At 46.9% G+C, this 15,276-nt stretch overlaps 1 protein-coding gene across 2 annotated transcripts in view; it reads left to right on the top strand.

The window, feature by feature from the left end:
• Positions 1-5,972: 5,972 nt before the first annotated feature.
• Positions 5,973-15,276, top strand: part of ABCA4 (ATP binding cassette subfamily A member 4) — a 1,737,150-nt gene continuing 1,727,846 nt past the window's right edge. The window contains exon 1 of one of the 2 annotated variants that reach the window (XM_069641223.1): positions 5,973-6,242. The gene's annotated coding sequence lies outside the window, so the exon portion shown is untranslated. The remainder of the gene's footprint in view (positions 6,243-15,276) is intronic. The other variant, XM_069641222.1, reaches the window with a different exon arrangement.

The raw sequence follows: 15,276 nt of genomic DNA on the forward strand, positions 1-15,276 counted from the left end.
TCAGAATGGACGTGCACAAGGTAGATGCCATTCTGAAATGGCCTTCACCGACGTCTATGAAAGGGGTACAAAGCATGCTGGGCTTTGCGATCTTCTACCGCCGGTTCATCCCAGACTTCTCTCAGGTTGTGCACCCAATCACAGTACTATTACGAAAAAACAATAAAAAGTTTGCTTGGACCGAAGAAGCAGAAGAAGCCTTTCAGGAACTTAAACCAAGGTTTACCTCCGCTCCAATACTGCGACATCCTCGTCCAGACCTCCCTTATGTCATTGTAACTGATGCATCAAGTCTCGCAATGCGGGCTGTCCTTTCACAGAGAGACCCGGAAACCGGCCAGCTACATCCTGTGGCTTTTTGGTCGAAAAAGTTCTCACCTCCAGAGATTAATTATGCCATCACGGACAAGGAACTCCTGGCTATCAAATCCGCCTTTAAAGCCTGGAGGCACTACCTTCTGGGGGCCAGACACACCATTACAGTCATCACAGACCACCGAAACCTGCAATATCTCAAAACAGCCAAGGCCCAGTCCTCACCCCAATTATGGTGGGCCCTTTTCTTCGCCAAATATGATTATGTAATCACATTTCGACCAGGAGTCAGAAACGGAAAGGCGGATGCCTTATCTCGCATGGGCATAGATGAAATAGTATATACAACTCCAGACCCAGTACCTATTATACCTGAAGACAAACTCTTGGGTATCACAACAGCCTTAACACAAGCAGAACTACGAAAAGAAATCCAACGGACAATGAATCTTGATGCTTACCTCGCATGGCAAACTCAATGAGAACAATATACCATCAAGGACCATCTACCCTTTTTTAGGGATCGCCTATATGTACCCAAGAAGGAATTACAACAGCATATTATTTCAAACTATCACGATTCACTGATCGAAGGGCATCCAGGGATCGCCAAAACCCTAGCTAAGGTGAAAGAGAACTTTTGGTGGCCTACCTGGCGTAAGGACATCATTCAGTATATTCAGGCCTGCAGTGTCTGCGCACAAAATAAATCACAGAAACAAAAACCATCTGGTCTCCTACAACCATTGGACATTCCTCCAGTTCCATGGCACACTCTGTCCCTTGACTTCATCACTGATCTACCTCCAAGCCAAGGGTTCAACACCATCCTTGTAGTTGTGGACTCATTCTCGAAGATGGGCCATTTTATTCCTCTCAAAGGCCTCCCAGATGCAGCCACTTTAGCAAAAGTGTTCCTGGAGGGCGTGGTTAAGCTACATGGCTTCCCTTCGGTTCTGGTCTCTGATCGAGGCAGGCAGTTTGTTTCAAACTTCTGGAAAAAATGTTGTGCAATGGCATAGATCGACGTTCGGCTATCTACCAGTCACCACCCCCAAACGGATGGCCAAACCGAGAGAACCAATCAGACACTCGAGCAACATTTACAGTGCATGCTGCACCATGAACAAAGGAATTGGAAAGACCTACTATGGATAGCCGAATATGCATATAACAATTCTTTGCATTCAAGCACGGGACAAACGCTCTTCTATACCCTTTATGGCAGACATCCATGTACCTCTGAACTAGACATTCCAGCCAGCTTGGAAATGCCAGCGGTAAAGACCCTACACACAACCATTACTCAGGCTTTGAAAAGGGCAAAGGAACACCTTATTCATGCCAAAGAAAAACAAAAGTGATTCGCCGACCAACAATGGAAAAAGGCCCCTGATTATCAAGTAGGAGACAAAGTTTGGTTAGCGCTAAATTCGTACCCATCAAGGGAACCCGGACCTTTCATCCCAGATTCTTAGGACCCTATACCATTAAGGCAATTATCAACCGAGCAGCCATGAAACTGGATTTACCACCTAATCTACACATCCACCCGGTATTCCATGTGTCCCTCCTGAAACCAATGCAACCCGGTACACGGATTGGGACACCACCTAAGCCCATACTTGTTGATGGAGAACCAGAATTCGAAGTCAAAGATATCTTGGACTCTAAATACTCTAGGACCAAGCTGTATTATCTCGTCGATTGGAAAGGATTTGGACCACAAGATAGATCCTGGGAGCCCAATGTGAATATCCAGGCACCACGTCTAATCAGGAAATTCCATCAGAACTTCCCAACCAAACCTGGGCCAGACAGAAGGAACACCATGGGAGGGGCCTTAGGGGGGAGTGCTGTCACGACCCTCACCATTGGTGAATTTTTTAGCCCAATTTTCTGCCATTGGCCAGGTGGAGTCAGGACTCAGGCCTCTAGAGCCTGGCATCCTCTTCAAAAGCCCTCATGGGGCCAGTCCTGGCGCCTATGGCGCCAGGCTCATACACCATGAAAAATAATGTGCTTGGGAACTACTTTATTGTATTGTCAGCCAACATGGAGGCATCCACATAGCTTGGTTCCTAAGAACCAAGCTATGCAGTCTAGTGTTTTGGGTGTGGCAGCCTAGGGACTACTTTACCTGGACTATTTTGTTGGGGCTATTTAAACCACACCCGAGCAAGACAACACGCTTTGCGTTACTTTGCAGCTTGCAACGTGACGCTCACTGTGTCCAGCTATACCCTCGAACCTCGGAGAAGCAGAACCTGCAAGGAGACAAAAGGAACATTATTAGCAGCAGCATCTTACCTGCAGTCTTCATCTTTAAACACTCACAGCTACTGAGAACAGCTTCCTCGAATATGCACGCCTCCCGGACAGAACGACCTGAAAGAGGAAGGTAGAGGCAACATTAAAGAAAGCAGTAGAGACATTTACAAAATACGAACTGCTCAAAAGGCTTACCTGGCTGATCGCCTCTCGGCTGGCACAACTCCGGACATTCCACTCACGCTGAAGAACACTGCGACCTACAAGGAAGGAAAACACACGTTAGCAAAGGCAAGACTTTGCAGCGCTGCGCAGAGCGCTTACTTACCACATCATAGCGCTCTTAATGCGCCATCATTTAGCAGCGGGGCTCAACCAAGCCAGTTTGCCGCGCTGAAGCTCTGCATGCCTAAGGGAGAAAAAAGAGACATTTTAAACAAAGAAAGGCATGCAGGATAGCAACAAAACTAAAGAACACCAATAAGACCTACCTGAACAATATCAAACGGGCCGGCGCCAGTGAAGTAACTGGACCGCACTCGCCCATGAAAGACAAAGCGCCCCTGCAAAGAAGGCAGGACGGAGAGCACGCCTAATTCTACCACAAGGTGAGGAGAGGACGCCAGAGGGACTGAAATCATACGGGGGTGGAGGGAGGATACGTACCCCAGTCGGTCAGTCTTGAACACAGTCCTCCTGTATTTTCAGGCAGAACCTTCCCCGCAGACTACATTTGACCACAAAGCTGAGAAGCATACCAGCGAGTAACCCAGCTGGGTGGCGTCCCTGTGGATACCATGTGAGCATAACACCCATTGCATGGTGTCCCATAGGACGCCATGGAATGGGAACTCACGCCATTGCCAGCATCTGTATTATCCTGGTAACACCGGGATATCGAGCACCGGTAAAGGTAAGGCGAGTCTGCCGGTAACCCACCGGTAGCATCAGCAGGTTATCGGCAGACTTGTAATAAGGGCCAGTATCTCCTGGAGATGGACTTTATGGCCCACATTTTGGCCCACAGTAGGACTGGTCTTAATGCTGACATTTTACTAATTTACTTCTGCCCCAATTCCTCCCCAATTCCTCCAATACAATGATATTCGAGTAGGAGGTGGGAAGTCCCATCAGTGCTTTGTAAAATGTGTTCTCTGCAATCTGCAACTGTTTGGAATTAGCATACCCCCAAAGCTCATTGACATACAAAGTTTCAGATAAATCTCGGAGTGTACACATACAGAGTGGCCACCCCGTGTCTCCACCACTCCAGAGCTTGTTGCTCAATTCTCCCCCAGGCAGGAGATCTTCATGTAATACTCCCCCAGACAAGAGGTCTTAATTACTTCTCTGCGTCTTCCCTTTCTCCCTCTGGCAAGAGTTATGTCATGTCTTTCGGGGTTGCCCTAGCCGGGAGCAGTGTTTACTTGCCGCGGCTGCGGGTGCAGAGGCCGTGCCGCCTCGACTTCCCCAGTCAGGAGTATTTTTTCTTCTTGAATAGGCTGCGGCAGCCGCACCTCTCACTTCAGTCGGGAGTTCTTCCTACATCAAGGCATCAGTGGTCCTTGCCGCATCACTCCTCTCCCCAAGCCCGGAATCTTGCATATTGCTATGCAGCGGTGGTCCATCGACACGCTGCTACCCTCCCCCAGTCACGAGCGTATTATCAACATAGGAAGTGGCACACGGGCCACTCTGACCGTTGCTCACTCATCCAGGAGCATTTTCTCTTTTTTCAATTATTTTCCAGCACGCAGCGGTCTGCGCTGTGCGGGCAATGCTCTCCCATGCAGGAGCCATCATTTGTGTGCTGGGGATGCCGGCAGCAGCGCGTGAGTACTTAGACACTTCATCGCCAGTTGTTATGGGGCCAGCCAGACCAACCCCATCATGGTGAGGGTGCCCTGGAGGCAGGGTGGCCGGGCCATTGCACGGCCAGCAGCCCCGGGCTGCAATAACCGCTCTGAGACAGGTAGTTTGGCTGCAACTGCCGAGCCTTAAGTCGCTCAGCCCTTTTATTAACTTGGTCACATGGTCACATGTGACACTGCATGAGCCCTGTGGCTCTCTGCTGGCGTCACAACACATACCAGGAAACCATTTTCATAAGAAACCACAGTGGTGTTCACATGACACTCATTTGATAGCCTTGTGGCCTAGTCACCTGCTAAGACTACATGAATTCCCCATCCCCTCATATGATGTCTTCTTTGGCCATGTACTTGTGTCTCCCACTTCTGTCCCCACCAGTTTCTACTACTGCAGGCAGTCTCTGGGCTTTTTGATTGAGCCATCAAAATAAACTTGTATTCCACCATAAACTATCCTTTCTAGCAGGCCAGGGCTATGCACTGCTATGCAGTAATGTTCACACTGTCCATGGTTGTGGGCCCATTCAAGCATGTCATAAAGACATACTAATGTTAGGGGTGGGCCCCTTCTTAAAAAAACCTCTGAACAGGGTAGTGAAGTATTGGCTGCATCCTGAGGGTTAGATGGATATGACAGGGCAGGCTTTTGTCCACTGCCTCTGTTGGCGTAGTAAGACTGGCTGCTATTTATCTTCAAATGCGAAGGCTCCCTGTTCTACCAGGTGAGAGAGATTGACAGGCTGTCCCTGCTGCAGCCCCTGCTGCCAGCCCGGCCCATTGCTAGAAAAGTATTTTTCTGAACAGAGCCTCCATATTGTTGTGCGAGGATCTTTCCAAATCTGACTGATCAATTTCGTTCCTCCTGAGGCAGCTGTTATACAGTCAAGCAGGTGCGCAGGGTCTATCAGGATGCCTAATCATACTCGAAGCACTATGAAGACCCACAATGATGTATTATTATAAACAAGAAGCTCTGTAAACTTTGAGATTTTAAGAAAGAAACTTCAGATCACTGAGAACTGACTTCAGTGTGATTTATTTTTAAAAGTGGTAGCCAAGGGCAAAGTTGAACGCACGCACTTTATCAGCTCTGCCTGTGGTTTAAAGTCGCTGCCCTTCCTGCGACAAATGTTACACACCAGGCTTCACAGAAATACCCTGTGACTTTACCACCCTCGATAGCGAAACCCTTGAGAGTGCTTACTAACGATAGTTTAAATTCAGACCAGGCCATTTTATTTCACAGCAGAGCTTGGGTTTCCTAATCTCGGAAATAGGCCATCGTTGGCATTAATTGGCACTGTCTGCTGTGAATCCCCTCCAGCCCCGCTACTTACACCGCACGTGCCATTTGTCTTGTAATGCCTTGTGCAGACCTTTCATAATTTCATATGCTAATCGGCCATGGCAGCTGCCTCTTTTGCAAGGGTTGCAGACATAGCAGGGCTTAGTAGCTAAAGACCTTGCTCTGGGTGTTTCTGGGTGCGTATGCTTATTTGCTGGGTGGCTCTTAAGGCAAGTTCGCACCCCCACCCCCCCTCCGAGAAGGCCCCGACGTTTGGAAAGTGGCCTTGAGCAGCCCCTTTCTCTCTGCATCAGTGCTTACGTTCGGCCTGCTCCACATTGTGGGGGGATTACAGCAATCTCCTTAGCAGCGAGCTACGTATGCGCAAGTAACTCGCCCTCGCCAGCACATTGCCCCTCGACGCCATGGCCGGCGCCTCGCACGTATTCGTGCTGGGGTAGATGCGTCGCCAGGCCTTCGCCCCGTCAGTCACGCATAAGGTAAACTGCCTTCCTTTTTGTGCTGCTATTTATCGCGAGACTGGGCTGGAGAATGGAACGGGACATGTTTGTATTTTCTTTGATGTAATGTAGGCCGGGTTAAGTGGAACGGGGCAGTCAGCCATATGCGCTCTCGGTAAACAGTGCACACAGCTTAAGGCTGCCAGGAAAAAAGTATTTGCCTCATTTACAAGGGCTTGCCGTTTCTTCCTGCATCTTCAAAGTGTTTACATTCCTTTGCTTTGATGTCAGCGGTGAACGACGTGGCCACACAAGGAAGCTCGCGTCAATTAAAAGAGCGATGAAAACAGTTATAGCAGGTGCGCTTACAAAATGATCTAAAAAAACATTATCTACATAGCGACAGCCCAGCCACCCCTAAAGGCACAAAATACCAGAGAGCGTTATAGTGCAGGTTGGCCATAATTTCAGCGTGTTTGCTCAGGCGTGCACCTCGGTCTGCAGCCAGTGCAGCGTCTCCCACACACGGGCACTTAAGCGCCCTCCTGGGGGTTGCTTGTCTAATAACCAGTCTTTTGGAGAGATGGCTATCGAGTGTCTCCGCTCCTTTCCGTTTTGCTATGTAGACTATATCACCCAGGCGCCATGCTTAGGAAAGTGAAGCAACAGGAAAGGCAGGGCTTTAATAGTTCCATAGTTCGCATGGATGACAAAAACACACAGCCCAATTTTCTGCCAATGGCCAGGATATGGCTGGCCGATCTGCTGGAATATCTGAAGGCAGAATTTGTCAATCTCTTTTTACAATAACACAAGTGAATCCTTGATTCCAATTTCCAGTCCTCAAATGTTCCTCTTCTTTCTTCTTGGTGACTTTAATCTCCCCCCTTCTCCTCATTCCTCACTACTTGCCATCACTGACTCTTACCTAGGCTAAAATTTAAAGTGGGGCGGAGGGGGACTAACCCTTAAAATGTTGAAAGAGGTGCTATTTTTACAGGCTGTGGGTAAGGTCAGACATACTTGTGTGGTGGCACCTGACTTCTTTACACATACTAATGTTACTATTCTAGTGCAGCTTCGATGTTACAAGCAGTTAACTCTCCTTCATGTCTGAAACCACACACTTCAGAAATGCAGTGAGAATGAGCTGTCTCCTGTCACCTTGGCCCTTCCAATCACTCCCCTGACATGCAAGTAGTAACCCCCATCCCAATTTCAATTGCCTCATAACATATTCATATGTATGGAGGTGCTAACAATGAAACGTTTTACATTAGTAATTTCTGGGCCTTCGTTAGCTTTGAAGCCACAGACTCTGTTTATAGTATTTGACCTGTTCTGTCCCCTGTAGGTCAGCAAGGTCAAGTCAACATATCCCATAATTTCGGCGGGGGCTAAAGCCCCATCTGCTCAATGGCTGTTGCGCCCCTGCCCTTACCACCAAAATCTTTGTATCTTCCCCTCCCTCTCACAGTTCAGATTCTTGTCTCGACCTTATCTTCGCCTCACTCCCCTCTCTTGGGACTATCAGCGCCTATCCTGTTAACTCTTCTGATCACCTTTTACTTTCGTTTTCCTTCTGCCCTCCTCTGCCTCCTACTCCCTTTCTTCCGCCCCTTCTTGTTCTCATTCTTTGATTCTTCTACTTTTCTTTATTCCTCTCTTCCCGATCTCTTCCTTTCTTCATGAAGAGGCTGCCAATTCTCTTCAGTCTTCTCTCGCGTCTACTTTTGACCTTATCCACCCTTCACGCTCTTTTACTCCCTCTCGAGACCTCCCCAACCTTGGCTCACCCCTGCTCTAACCTCTCTCTGCTCTGAGCTATGCAAAGCAGAGCCGCGATGGGAAACGTCTGTCTACTTCTGACCCCTCTGCAGTACCCTCCATGCATTCATCCTATGACTCAGCCTTGCTTACAGCTAAAAAACACAATTTTTCCAAACTCAGGCTTTCTCTCTCCCGTCACCCCTGTTGTCTCTTTCAGCTTCCCCACACAGTTCTCTCCCCTCGCTCTCCTGATCCTTCCCCCCTTCCCCCATTTTCTTCCTCAGACTACTTTACCTCTAAAGTTGTTGCTCTTTGTTCTGCCCATCTGTCTCTGCCCAGTCCCCCTCTTCATCTATTCACCCTTTCCCATCCCCTATCCTCATTCTCTACTCTCTCTAACACCTTTGCTCTCCTTGCTTGTGCCCATCTGACTGCTTCCAAACTTGACCTTCTTCCATCTGCTCTTAATCTCCAAATCTATCCTCATCTTATTTCTTATCCGACTTCTCCTATTATTTCTTCACTCTCTGATTCTCTTTTGCCCTCTGCATTTAAACATGCTCTCATTCTTCCCATCCTGAAAAAGCCCTCCCTTGACTCTTCTGATCCTGCTAATTTCTACCCTATCTCTCTTCTCCCTTTCTTCGCTAAACTGTGCTACCTATTCTCAGGTTTCCGTCCGCCCCACTCATCCGAGACTGCCCTCTTGCATGTCTAGAACTCCCTCCCCTCTGCTCGCATCTCCAAGCTTTTCTCTATTCTTATTCTTCTCAATCTTTCTGCTGCTTCCGACACTGTCAGCCACACAGTGCTTCTCTCTGCTCTCACCTCTTGGGGCATCTCTGCTTCTGTTCTCAAATGGTTTTTCTCTTATATTTCTAACTGTTCCTACTCTGTCACTTGGGTTGGTAACACCTCTGCTCCTCTACCCCTATGTTACTGAGTCCCACAAGGGTCTCTCCTGGGGCTTCTTTTATTCTCCCTCCATACTCTTCTCCTTTCCGTTCTCATTACTTCTTATAACCTGTCATTCCATCTCTATGCTGATGAGACCCAAATCTTTTTCTCCTTTGCTTCCTTTTCTGAGTCTTTACACTGTACTGGTTCTAGCTGTCTCTCTGCTGTCCAAGCCTGGATGTCTTCCCACTTTCTCCACCTTAATCCATCTAAGACTGAGGTCCTTTTTTCCCCTGCTACATCCCTCTTCACCCTCCCTTTCTTTCTTTTCCTCCTCCCCATCTCCTCATCTGCTCATAACCGGATTGTCACTTTTGACCCCTCTCCTTCCTTTTCCAAGCCTGAAAAATTATGTAAGTAAAATGCAGAATGCTGGTTTAGTGCATATTCAGCATGGACAAAAACGTTGAATCCCATAATGCCAAACAAGGGGAGCGAGGGTGTCCCCCGCTCCCTTAGTTCAGGATTATGGATTCGGGGGTTGCAGGGGTGTCCCCCCCTTCTTTTACATGGAAAGCGGGGCACAGCTGTCATTTAAGTGCGCTCGACATTTTCGCTATGCAAAGCTTTCAGCTCCGCTGTATCAAGCATCGTTCTTTTCGGCTTTGTTCTTTTAACATAGAACCTTTCTAGCATAGCTCATTCCTCCCGCTGTGCCTTATTTAACATCTGTCGTGCACGTCCTTACCTTTACTTTCACGCCACCAAACTCCTCATAACTTCTCGGATTGATTATTGCTCTGCCCTTCTGCTTGGTTTTCCTGCCTCTCACTTGGCACCCCCTCATTCGGTTTTTAATTCATCTATTCGTCTTTTTTCCCTTCCTCCTCGCTCTTCTATTTCCACCTCTCTTGTCTCCACGTTGCTCCTTCTTTTTGGGTCTCGTCTTCTCTTTCACTTTCTCTCTACTGTCTTCAAGTGTATCCATGATCTGCCCCCTCTCTCCCTTTCCTCACTTTATTGTACTATACTGCCTATATGGAACTCTGGAGATTTCCTGGTAGGCCTCTGCACCCTGGGCTTCTTTTATGAGGTATTTCCAAATGTTCCCATAGGAAAAGGTTTGGGATTGCAGACAATGTGTAATATGGGGCCACTCTAAACATTATTTCCAGTGCCACGTTTGGTTCCCAGTCAACCCCTGACTTCCAGAATGGATTTGTTCAGGCACCTTGCTTTCTCAGATGCTCATTGAAATGTCTCTATTGTGCTGTGTTGTTATTTGATGTTCTTGAGGTGTAACAGCCTCACTGACAGCAGTGGAAGCTGGAGTGCATGAGCTTTGGGGTAGGCTACCGCACTAGGGCTGGTGAAACTGCCACCTGGAGAATGACTCCACCGCAATTGACCATTCGGGTGGCGGTGTCCAGGCTGGCAATTTCCACACGTAGCTTTTGAGTGAATGCTGTAGGTAACATTGGGTAGCATAGTAGATCTGCTGGTAGTTTTCTCAACCCTTGCTGCACTCACGGTGCAGACCCTAGAATTTGATGATAGTTCACAGGGCTGTGTGCTTGTGATAATTTGACACTTACCTTGTTGCATACCAGCACAGTCTTTAAGGGCAAACTGGCTGACGCTTGAATCCTCTTATGTCGCAAAGGCATCTGTGTACCGACCTCCATAGGAAGTTTTTATCGAGTATGTGATATGACCATACCCTCATGATGAACACCTTCCAATTTTTCCTGATTGTAAAAAAAGAAAAGAAAATTGAAAAATAAAAGTGTCTGGTTTAAAAATAAATGGTGGTATGACCCCGTGTGTGGTCTGTGACATATGCATTACATTACGTATCCACACGGTGTGTCTTACTGCACACAGTGGCATGATTTGTACGTGCATGCAAAAAGTGTTTTTCACTAAACAGCAGTTTTTAAAGCATCTTAAACATTCTTGTGTAAGCTGTGTTCAGCAACAATATATTCTTGTTTTCACTCCACCATGATTCTGCTGCCTTTCCCTTAGAAGTTATGCCATCAAAGGGAAACCCTTCAGGTGTTCACTAATATGTAATATTTTGCAACAGTGTGCTCTAATCACCACAGTAAAAAATGATCAAAAATTGGTAATGGACTGATGGTGCCAGATGTATAAGAGTGGCGTGTAGTTTCACCTAGGCTTATGCATCTATATGTTTGTTTGTTTGTTTGTTTATTTGATAATGTGCACCGAGCCCTTGGACAGTTGGGCGCAGCAGTACAAGAATTCTCGAAACTTAGTTACAGTGCCTGTCACAATTTACTACATACATGTAGTTACAGTGTGAAATACATAAAAAATATAAACAAATACATGAAACAGTACAGTTATTTGATACAGTGTGGATAAATTGAGTGAGATGGAATAGGTATGGCCATTCCTAGAGCATGGAGGGGGTAGGCCATATCGGATAAAAGTCAGACTAACAGGACGTAGGTTTAGTAGAGCCTATGGTTACAGCTGTGAGTAGGAAAATAAGTAAGTCACTGTCATGCTGTCAAGTGCTTTGACAAGGTTGTCAGATGTGGTCAGGTGTGGTCAAGTGATATGGTTAAAGGTCAATGGAGCGAAGCCATTTGAGGGCATTAGTTCTGAATCTAGTGTACGGTAAGGGACGTCTGAGGTCAATAGGGAGTGTATTCCATGCTTGAGCTGCTTTAACTGGGAATCTAGTTGCACCTGCTGTGGTGAGTTTAAATCTGGGGATGTCGAGCAAGAAGGTGTTAGCAGATCTCAGAGGTCGGGAAGTAAGTTTCCTGGTGATTTTTTCCGATAGGTAAGGGGGTTCTAGAGTGTTGAGACATTTAGAGGTGAGAGATACAGTTTTGAGGAAGATTCTGTGCTTTATTTTAAGCCAATGGGCCTCTTTCCTGTATTTAGAGATGTGCTCTCTATAAGGGATGTTCAGGGCTGCTCTTAGAGCGCTATTTTGCAATCTTTGGAGTTTGTCAGTGACATACTTATTAGCCCCTGAGTACAGGGCGTTGCAGTAGTCTAGTCTAGACATGATAAGAGCATTGGCCAGGGTGATGCAACTGGCTCTGGATAGGAGTGGTCTGGCAGCTCGGATTAATTTACAGGTGTGGGCGGTAGTGGAGGAGAGGGAGCTAACTTGCTTTTTTAGGTTAAGAGAGGAGTCCAGGTAGAATCCTAGAGTTTTGACCTCAGGCATAACCTTAATGATATTGTTGTCGATGTTGAAAGATATTTTTTGTTTTGTTATTTTGTTTACAACCTCAAAGGTTTTTACAAAAAGTTACTAGTTTCCGTTTAAATCCATGGCAAGCTACGTAGCGACACAACTGTCAGAAGAAGAAGGAGCAGTTAGAAGAAGAAGGAGCAGTTAGAGTGTTGGTGGATTTTGATGGATTTGAAGTATGCTTAACGTGCCACTTTAGGCCGCAGAGACTTTTTTAAGAGCCACATCTAGGAATTTGGCCGCTGCCCTGGACCATCTGGCCGAGTCTCCTGCTATCATTCGACACCAACAAGTTTCTTCATCGAGGCTCGACGACTGGCCGCTCAGTGGTGTCAAGAAGACGTGCCTTTCCACTGTTAAAGCTGGGCATGACATGAGGAGGTGGCGGATTGATTCCACTTCGTTTGATGTTGCACAGAAACGGCAGTCTTGGGTCGGCGCAAGTGCTCTGATGTAAAGAATTTCTCTTGTAGGAAGTAAATTTAAACAAGCCCGCATGAAATTTTTCCTTAACTCCTTTTCCGGGAATCTCTCACAGTATTTTAATGGGGCTTTCAACCGGTTGTGCGATGTCGGTAGATGTTTTAGCGATTTGTAAGACTGGGTTTTTTCAACAGAGTTTATCCAGTCTTGTTGCTCGAGTTTAAGCTTTACTCGCCCTGGATTGTGTATTAGAGTTTTTTCATCGCACGCTACCGCTTCTAATTTCGCTTGGATTTTTGCGACCCACTCAACTAGTGGTTTACAGGATCCCTTGTCGATCTCAGAGGCGACAACCTGGAAAATTGGAGGTGAGTCAGGGCTCAGGATTTTTCCATACAACTGTGTAGCACTCTGAGTTACCGCCACCGCTAGTGATGACAGGCCCAGGTCTCTTCTAATCGCTGGCATCTGCGCTGCTTTTGGCAAACCTAATACTGATTTCCGGCATAGACCTTCCAGCTGAGTCCATAGTTCCTCTTCCAGAGTCAAATTTGCCGCCATCCCATAAGTTACGGCAGGTACTACTTTGGATTTATAGAACAGGATTGTAGGGGTCCACGAAAACTTCCCAAACTTTCTGTCTATTGAACGTGCTTGTGCAGTTAAATTTCTCATTTTGTCCCAGAGTAATTTTTGTTGCTCTCTTTTAAAGAGTTGTCGAGCTGGATTCCCAAGTATTTGTATTCGTTTACTTGCTCAATTTTCGAGTTTTCCATGGTCCAGGAGTTGTTAGTTTGTTGTTTCCTTGCTACTTTAGTCCATGTTAGGATTTTGGTTTTTGATATATTTACTTTTAAGTTGTTACTTTCCATGTACGTTGCTAGGTTTGTTAGTTGTCTTTGTAGGCCTATCGGTGTCTGGTCCATAAGAACCAGATCATCGGCGTACCACAGTCTTGAAACCTGATGAAGGCCTACTTTCGGCGGAAAGGATCGCAATGTTCTTTCTGAGACTTGGAAGTCTCCAATGAATGCTATAAATAGCGCTGGTGCAAGAGGGCATCCTTGTTTGACCCCACGATCGGTTTGGATCTGGTCCGAGAGCGTGCCTTGCCGGCTGAGGCGGACCCGTAATGATGTTGAGGTGTGAAGGGCTATTATGGGCTCGAGTACCGGGCCTGGGCAGTTCCACGTTGTTAGCTTCGACCAGAGACGGTTCCGGTCTACCATGTCGAACGCTTGGGATAGGTCCACCATCGCCAAGAAGACCTTAGGCGCTCCACTTTTTACTTTTGCTTTTATGATGTTCAGGATCAAAAGGTTTATTGTTGTTCCTGCACCTCTTTGGAAGCCGGTTTGGAAAATGTCTGCCGAGGGAGAATTTCTGGCCCAGTTCTTGAAATGAGGCAACAGAAGCGACGCAAAGATCTTGCTGATGATGTCAAGGAGCACTATTGGTCTATAATTTGCCAGTGAGCTTTTGTTTCCTTTCTTGAAAATTGGGACTAGGACTGCCTCCGTCCAGGTTTCTGGAATCTGCCTCTGGGTTTGGCAGTGCTTGAATAGTTTGCTGATGGCACAGGCCCATTCCATCGGATGTTCCTTGAGATCTAGGTTTGACAGCCCGTCTGGGCCTGGAGCTCTCGATGCTTTTAAGTTTGAAATTATTCTGGAGATGCCTTCCACCTCCGTCAAGTTGATCCATTGGTTTGTGTTCGACAATGCGGTCCGTGGCTTCCGGATGAGAGGCGCCTGGTATAGATCTGTAAAGTGCTGTATCCAGCTTTTTTCGGTTACTGAGTTTGAGATCAATGGTGCGATCTGGCCGTTAACGGACTTTAATAGTGTCCAGAGGTCTCTGGTGTTTCTTGAGGCAAGGGAGCGTAACATGGCTTCTGAGTCGTTCTAATACAGCTTTTGTCGTTGTGTCTTTAACCATGATTTATAGGATTTCGCTAAGGTGTCATGGGCGGTCCATAGTGCGGACGTCATTTTTACTGCCAGTCTTTTTGCTTTTTTTACTTCTCGCCGTTTTTCGGCCACCGTGTTGTTAAATACGTGAGTGTAAGGTACCTCGACTTGTGGTTTCCCGTTGAAGGGCACTTTATGGGCCACCAGCAGGGATGTGTATTCAGGTCTTATTGTCTCCCTAGCTTCCCGGTCGTGGATCCTTTTTAGGTTTTCCTGGAAAGCTATGATGTCTGATGGAGTGAGCCGGAGACGGTTTTGTTGTTTGTTTGTCTCCACATCCGGTAAGTACTCAGGTCTTTCGAGCAGGACTCCATTCCTTGACATCTGAAGCAAGTTGTGGTCGCTTTCTGTCATTTTTTCGACTCTATAGTCCACGAAATAAGGGATGAGGCTTTCAGAGATAAATATGTAGTCCAATGTGGCCGAAGATTCAAGCCTTTCCCACGTTGGAATTTGGAGGCCACATTCACCTAACTCCGCCGTGTTGTAGAATTTTCTCGATTTTATTAGGTTTCCCCACGCGCGGCCCCTTTCGTCGGCTTGGTATATGGCCATTTGTGCTGCACTCTTCGGTAGGTCGACCTTACATTTCGCGTTCAGGTCGCCACAGATTATAATGTTTTGAACTTTCCTGTCAATCGTTATTTCATCAATGCTCTCGGCTATTTGGTTACAGAAGTCATCAGTTGATTTTCTTTCTGGGTTCCAGTATAGATTTAAAATAGCCAGGTCGGTGTTTACCCAGGCCTCTTGGACGTGATTGTAGTGGAGC

The sequence above is a fragment of the Ambystoma mexicanum genome, chromosome 1q (assembly GCF_040938575.1).
Source record: "Ambystoma mexicanum isolate Mex_15411 chromosome 1q, UKY_AmexF1_1, whole genome shotgun sequence".
Taxonomy (NCBI): domain Eukaryota; kingdom Metazoa; phylum Chordata; class Amphibia; order Caudata; family Ambystomatidae; genus Ambystoma; species Ambystoma mexicanum.